Genomic DNA, 8535 nt, shown 5'->3' on the forward strand with positions numbered 1-8535 from the left:
AGTGCATGCCGCAGGTGCACTTGGGGCATATCCGAATCCACTTTTGCCAGTTTAATGATGGGAGGAACAGTCGGTGCGCCCGGCACATGGTCTAAAAGGGCTGTCCCTATTCTCTTAATGAGCAATGGGTGTGTTTTGGGCATAACGTGTAATAAACCAAACCGTGTCTCATCTCCCATTCCCTTTAAGAGCCCATTGCACTCACACAATGGCAGATTCGCTATTTACATCTATTATCAGGCACATCTATTATCACAGGCATTTTTATATATTTGTATCCTACACAATAAAAATATTTTACATTAAAATCCTTACATTTTTTATATTTGGCATGTTTGTGTGCTGCTGTGTGTCCCTGTGTGTGTAATAAGCAGAGTGTACGTGCATTGTGGACCCGCATAGGTGCTTATTACTAATGCGCTCTTTAAATAACAAAAAAATACTGTGCCACCGATAGACCAGGGACCCATCACACACCCAGCGCAATACGGTGCCAGGCGTGACGCAAGTGTTTTTTGCTAGTTTCAGCCTGATGCAGTTATCATTTTCACGTCCTGTGCCACGTTGATTAAATAGCAAATGCATTTGCACTCATTTGTGTGCTTATGGACGTGCTGGTCTGAAAATCAGGTGTGTTCAGGCGCATTGTTGGAGCATTGCTATTTGGAGGCATCTGAAATAGATTTCCATTTTTTTTTTTTTTTTTTTTTTTTTTTTTTTTTTTTTTTTGCATATATATATATATAAAATCCGTTAAAGGATTTTTAGGCTGCATTAATTAGGTAAATTGGAACCAAGAACACTTTCCATAACACCCAATGTACTTGCTACATCGTTAGAAGAATGGCATCTACACTAATATTAGTCTGTTTCTCTCTTATTCCGAGGTCACCGTAGCCACCAGATCCAGTCTGTATCCAGGTCAGATGCTAACTGCAGTCACCTGGATCCAGTACGTATTCAGCCCAGATGGTGGATCAGCACCTAGAGATGACCTCTACAGCCCTGCATGTCAGCGGAGACCAGGACAACTAGATGAGCCCCGGAGACAGACACACAGTCAAGACCTTGTCTCAGACGACCACCGGGACAAGACCACAGGAAACAGTTGAGTCCTCTGCACAATCTGACTTTGCTGCAGCCTTGAATTGAACTGCTGTTTTATTCTTGCAGGATGGGGATTGTCTACCCGATTGAGCCTGGTTTCTCCCAAGGTTTTTTCTCCATTCTGTCACCGATAGAGTTTTGGTTCCTTGCCGCTGTCACCTCTGGCTTGCTTATATTTACATTTACATTAAATCATTTAGCAGACGCTTTTATCCAAAGCGACTTACAAATGAGAACAGTAGAAACAATCAGATCAACGAGAGAACAACAACGGTATACAAGTGCTATGACAAGTCTCAATTAGTCAGTTAGTGCTTAGTTGCGGACACTTCATTTACAGCTATATCGTTGACTTGATTGCAAATGATTGCACAGATACTATTTAAACTGAACTGAGCTGCATGATAACATCATTGAATTCAATGATGAACTGCCTTTAACTGTCATTTTGCATTATTGACAAACTGTTTCCCTAATTAATGTTTTTCAGTTGCTTTGACACAATCTGTTTTGTTTAAAGCGCTATATAAATAAAGGTGACTTGACCTGACTTGACGAATTTTGAGCAGTGTAGAGTAGGGCTTGTTGGTTGTTGTTTCTCCAATCACAAATGCAGACATGGTTTTATGTTTATGCAGCACGATGCGCAAAGCAATGCATAAAAAAAGACAGTATAAGTCATTATAATTCATAATTATGTCTCCACTGAATGCAACAAATGTCTCTTTTGTAATGGGTTTTATTGATTTTGTCTTGTCGCACCGGGACACACAACATCACAGTATACTAAGGGCCGTAACATTTCCGTCACACGCTTGAGGCATTTGGCCAATCACAATGGACTAAATAGCTGGGCAATCAGCATACACCTTGGTTTTCAGAACGATGAACTTTGTAAAAATCAATATGTTTCAGAAAGGAGGAGAAACAATAATGTACAGTATGTGGAAAATAATGTGTTTTTGAACCTTAAACCACATAAACACATTGCGTTACACCAAATAAACAAAATAATGTTCTTTTTAGCAGCATCATATGAAAAAAAGACCCCCCCCACTAGCTGGCTACAGGCCTAATTATATCTTTATTGTTATCATTATCATTCTTGTTGTGAATTTGCCTTAAAAGTTCAATCTGCCAATTTAAGTATTAATATCAGTTCATCAGAATTAGGATCGATTAAAAATCTATATTGTCATGTTAGAGACGTGAGCAAACCTTTAACCTTTAACCATTTATATTAAATGTTGTTGTGTATTCATTTGAATTACAGACATTATAGCTTAAATCATGTGGTACTGTATGTGTGATAGTACTTTTGTGAACAATAGCTTTATCATCTATCCTCTTCTCAAAATCAACTTATGGTTTATTAAGAACAGAAAAACCCACATAGTTAAGAGAGACTTAAGCCTTGCTTAGACATCAGAGTATCATGGAGAGTGGGCCCTGTTGATCTGGGTTTGTAGCAACCACCCTAAGAGCAGCAACTAAAACACATTCAGAAAACTGTAGCAACTATGGCTCCCTATAGCATCATTTCTTGGGTGGTGAGGGGGTCATCGATTTGCAACGCCAATTTCAGTACATATCTACAAACTCCTGTTGAGCAATCCTGCCATGATGCAAACTTTGCAGATGAATCCATGCCTGCATACCAACCTGAGAAACATTTTATGGACAGTATTGAGCAATCATCTTACATGCACTTTTATAATTGTTTGTTTTTGAATGAATGAGTCTTTTAAGAATGTTTTTTTCAATTTTTGTGTAATGTAATTTTTCAAGTTTTTTCACTCTGTAAAACCGTAATGTGATTACTTTTTAAGAAAAAAAAAAAGATTGCTAGATTATGCAAACATTTACCTACAAACAATTGAAACAAAATTTAAAAGTGTCCTAGTTGTAATTACATTTCAAATTCAGCTGCAAGTAATTAACATAAAGCAATCAGGAAAATACACGGGATGTACTGTATTTTATGCTTTATTTCTTCCAAAGTAATTTAGTGTAAAAAATGCAGCATTATATTGATAAATTCTTTTTAAAAATAGTATTTAGCTCTATCTACAGTAATTATATAACTAATTATCATACTGTAACCGGCTGGCAATCCTGCTGCCAGAGTTTTTTTCTTGCAAAGTACTGTCATAAGATTGTTTTTAAAGGTGTTTAAAGGTGTTCTGCTGCACTGTAACACGTAACTTTATATTAATACTGCTCAATAATACTAAATAAAATGGTAAAATGCTAATAAATTGGGCAGGACTGGCTCTCAACTAAAAGCACCCAGTGAATTTCTATTCAAAAAGTCAACCCCCATCCAGGTTCACACACACAAGAGGTGATAAAATGTGATTTTCCAAAAGGCATGCTAATTCAGTATGAAGGAAGAAGATCAATAAATCATTGCTAAGGCTTTTTTCCTATGATTCACTAATGCACTCTCACCAAGCATATGATGTATATATATATATATTATAACAAAGAAGGGCTCAATTTCAATAAATGAAACCCCCTTCAACACATTTGTACAATTTTATGTTCGTTTGTTTACATTTAGAGGCCTAAACATGGTGCCTATTTAGAAACCAATAAAAAAAATGAAAAGAAAAAGAATGTGTTTGTTATCACAGTAAAAATAAGTAGGACGATGAAAAAAATAAAGTGGGATTGTTAATATTAGCCCATTTGATTAAATTTTTTCTTTGTGCGTTCATGAGATGCTTGGACATCAATTCAGTCGTGACACAGGTAGGACACTTTGGCAAATAGCTACTCCCCGACATTTAGCAGCAAGCCACTGAGTATCGCTGACTGCTCTAAATTTACCACTTCACTGAGTTTTACATGTCATGGTCATTAACTGTGTAATAAATACTAATTGCCACTGAGGGCATTGGGCCAGCTCTGATGCAGGGGTGCATCCTAATTATAGGGAATAGCTCTGTAAGTGAAATAAGACATTGTCTTTCTCCGGTGGGAGATAATTGTGCAGTTCAGGCCCAATTCCCACATTAAATGAGAATTATGTACCATATTAGTCCTCTTTTCGTGGAAAATTAGTATCCCTTCGGTGCCACGGATGTAATGAAGAGGCTTGTTTGTGATTTATGCTTTGGTCATGAATATAAAATAGCTTGCTTAATCAAAAAGTAAGCATGCAGTTTAACATCAGGCATAAGATAAAGCCTCATTACTTAGAGACAAGCACTTTGTGAACTTAAGGAATAAATATAGTATGTCCAATTAATAGGAAAATATGAGTTTGAACTAAATATGCCTAATTATATATGATATCAGAATTAAATGGCATCGCAAACAAAGGCAATTTGCTTACTCTTGAGAATAAAAAATGCTGAGGTTTTTAGGGAAACTCTGTTCCAGAAATGTACTTAAATCTTATAAGTGGGTCAGTGACAAATAAGAGTGCCCCCAATAAAGGACTGAAAAAATAAAAAATAAATGAACTTTATGTGGTTTTGAAATACACTTGTGCAAATGCACGTTTCAAAAAAAAAAAAAATCAATTTTGATAACTTAAATATTCAATGAAAATATCATGTAACTCCCACGATTGTTTGATTGACAGTAGCGTTTCAGCACAGACTGGACTGGTGTCTTACCTTAAGCCTCGTTCAGACTGTCAGCCCAAATCCAATTTTGTGCATATCCGGATGGAATCTGATTTGAATAACTGACTGTCCACACAGTGTATCGCAGTTGTTCATATCTGATTGGTTGGACCAAATGACAGTTAGCAACAACACACGCTTGTTTCTGCAAAGATATTTATTATGTTTTCTACAAAAATGTCTGACGTGTTTACGTTTTATGTGGCGTGAGAACGTGAAAAATCTACACTAAATCCAATCTGAGTGGTCAGACTTTAATGGATTTCCAGGAATGCGATTTGAATAGGATTCCAAATAGGGCTGGGCGATATGGCCAATAAAATTTCCCACTATTTTTTTTCCCTTTCAGTCGATATCGATAATTATCACGATAAAGGCCAAATTTTAATTTATTTCAAGTTTAAAGGCAGATTTTTGCTACAATGTGAAAGTTGTAAAAACCAAACAAATGATTAATCGTGGTTTTAAACTATTCTTTATAGTCAGAACATGCATACACTGAACATGATCCAGCTTCATCTCCAGAAGAAGTGAGTGTAAGGTTTTTTTTAATGAATCTTTGCAAATCGCTTTTCCTAATAACGTGCTAGTTAGCAAGTTTCACAATGAATGCTGCTAAAGTTTACCGTCTCTCAGAGAGCGACTCAGAAGAGAGGGGCGGGGCAAGCAGAGCTCATTTGCATTTAAAGCGGCATGCAAGAAAACAGCTTGCTCTTTACACTACCATTGAGAAATTTTAACCAAACTTTATTACAGATTTTTCATTAAGACCCTAAAGAATCATATCAACTTGTGAAAAATGGCCATCCGATGACCCCTTTAAAAATAATTTTGTTAAAATATTTTTGAAAATAATAATGGCTATGCCAAACTACTAAAAAGACTTTCTTTTCAAGAATTGCATTGTTTTAATCAGGCTTTTTTGTCTTCATTATAACATCAGGAGAGTTGACTTTATGTCCTTCAAAAAAGAAAAAAAAAAAAACTTATTAAAATTACATTACTTTTTGTAAAGATCCAAATGCCATACAGTATAAACATCCTATTGGGTTTTTGTCGAGGGAACCAGGGTGATGCTAATTTACAGGCATACAAAAGCATGTAATCAACACAGCACTCTATGCATCTGTTGAATGGGAACTGCAGTAAATTCTTAAAAATTGCAGTTACTTGATTCTACTACAACAACAAAAAAGTCATGGATTATGGAGTCAGTTGAATTGGCTAAGATCTAAGGTAGAATGTGTTGATTGTATTCCCAGCAGGGCTTTCTTCTCCAGCCTCGGTGGGGGATAGAGAGGGTGATGAGGGTGAGAGGAAGGGCCCACGTCAGACTGCACCAGCATGCCAAGATCGATCTGGGGGGAGAGGAGAGGAGATGGGGGCAGGTTAGATATTGTGTAGAGAGAGAGAGACTTAAAAAAGAAAGAGAAAGGGGGGTTGTGGTTTACAGAGGGCAAGACAAGACAGAGTGGGAGAGACAGGCCTACACTTGTCCCGTTGTGATCTCTTTCTCACCTCATGTCCCCTCGCTGACCATGGCAAAGGTCTGGAGAAAGTGAATCACAGTCCGTGGAAGATGTGGTAGAATCAAAGCTGGAAGGAGACCTTTACCCATCAATCTTTTTGCAGTAGAATCACTTCAAACAAAAACCATACAGTATAATGACTTGCCCCTCATTGTAAACTTTTACTGGAAAACAAAGGAAAACTTGTCTGTTGTAAACTTTTACTAGAAAACAATAGGCAACATGTGACTTCTTTATCTGCTTCACAAAGGACAATGTAACATATGTTTGTGCCATAGAACATTAGTAGAAATCAAAGCCATTCAGAAGACAGGTCAAAATCAGGCATACAACAACAGAGATATTAATAAATAATGTGTTGTGATGCCATTGCGTCGAAAGCAGGTTCAGGAGGCTGAAAGACTCAAGCCGGGGGTGAGGGGCTGAGATAGGTGTGTGTGTGTGTGTGAGAGAATGTGTGTGGATCTGAGTGTGTCAGATGAGACACCACAATGACCTCCGCACCAAATGGAACTTAAAGGTCACTTCCTAGGAGAACTGCTCTCACTCTCAACTTGAGGAAGAGACTTTTTTTTACTCAGGAGAGATGAGTGCAGTAATATTAGAGGAGATTGGCCACACATATTGTGTTATTAGGACACATATTGAAGATGTGTGATGGACAGAGTAGCCTGGTTAAGCCTGGGCTAATCATAATGTCATTGTTTGAGTCATTCTTTATATATATATATATATATATATATATATATATATATATATATATATATATATATATATATGTATATATATATATATATATATATATATTTCCAATGTATATATATATATATATATATATATAAATAAACCAAAATTTGGACAAATGAAATAAAATAATAAAATAAAATAATACATCTTTAATATTTATTTCCTGGGGGATCCTAAATTATACACACACACACATATAAATATAAATATTAATATAGTAGAATTTAGTATAATCATTTTGGTTTATTTTGAACAATTATGGTTCCCCAAAAATATTTATTAAATATGTAATATTATATTATTTAATTTCATTTTATTTAAATTTTTTTTCATATAGGCATGGTAAATAATTATGTTTTTATATTATGATATACATTATTATCTATTATGTTTTGAAGATAGAACAAAACAATTTCCAACAATTAAGAATGTAACTGTTTGTAATCTTGTAACTGTTTTGTTAAAGAGAGAAAAAATAATCACTTCAATATGACCTGTTTATAGAGAGAATGAGCAAGTATCAGCCAAACCACTGAAAAACATAAGATATGTAAAAAAAACTGGATAGGACATTACCAGTGAATAATTTAAAAACAGCCCGAAGCATTATAAGGTTTGAGCCAATAAAGCAATAAGCAGAGGCGCAGTGGGTCATTTCTCATAAATTATTAGAACGTGAACCTACACATGTGGCAGAGATGCAATGACCCCAGCTGTTCAACAGTTTAAAGAGCTTTTACCCACTGCAGAGGGCATTGGAGATAAATTGCACAATGCAATAAGTTCGTATTTAACTTATGCTTTGATGTTTACGGTCAAGAGGGGGGAAAAAGATTACACTGCTGCAAGCTATGCTAAATATCTGTTCTACTTTTTCTTTTGAGCTGATGTAAGTCCTCATTATTGATGCAGTGTTGGTTTTGATCTAATTGTATATGTCCAACATTTATTATGCAAACATTAAAATACTGTTCTATGGATATTTGATGTGCATAAGCTAATTTGCATAATGTTTGCCCAACAAATTTTAATAATTGGTGCGTAAGCCCCAAACTTAAGTGAATTGAGCTGATATCCCAACTCATTACCTGTATGAAAATGGCAAGAACAAAGCTCGTCCCGCCAGCCATATCAGCATAAACATATGAGACACAATGACAGCCTGTCTCAGACGATCCTGTCCTATAGCGGTCTATCTTTTACAAATCTAACAATGTCAAATTACATCTCATCACATGTCCTCTTCTTGACTGACGTATTAGAATTAGAACAACCAAAAAGATTAAGGTAGATGCAAGTGTCAGCTGATTTATATAGCCTAGACAAAATATATTTGCACGTGACATTCAAATCTGTTGCTCTCATGCAGATATTGAATTACGATTTAATTTAATAAAATATGGTGGTCGACGAAAATGCGTTTGCTACTATAACGAAAGTCAAAAGTAAATTTAAACACGAAAAGCTCGGAGAAAATGGTCGTGTGCGAGCGAATTCTTTCCCTTGCACTTAAACTA

General features: G+C 35.8%; 1 long non-coding RNA gene across 1 annotated transcript; it reads right to left on the reverse strand.

The window, feature by feature from the left end:
- Positions 1–5706: 5706 nt before the first annotated feature.
- Positions 5707–8507, reverse strand: LOC122142327. The gene is made up of 3 exons (XR_006158533.1): positions 8107–8507; positions 6261–6338; positions 5707–6100 (listed from the first exon to the last, which is right to left on the reverse strand). It is a non-coding gene; the product is annotated as an uncharacterized LOC122142327 (long non-coding RNA).
- Between the last annotated feature and the right edge of the window lie 28 nt (positions 8508–8535).

This window comes from Cyprinus carpio, chromosome B24, assembly GCF_018340385.1.
Source record: "Cyprinus carpio isolate SPL01 chromosome B24, ASM1834038v1, whole genome shotgun sequence".
Classification (NCBI taxonomy): domain Eukaryota; kingdom Metazoa; phylum Chordata; class Actinopteri; order Cypriniformes; family Cyprinidae; genus Cyprinus; species Cyprinus carpio.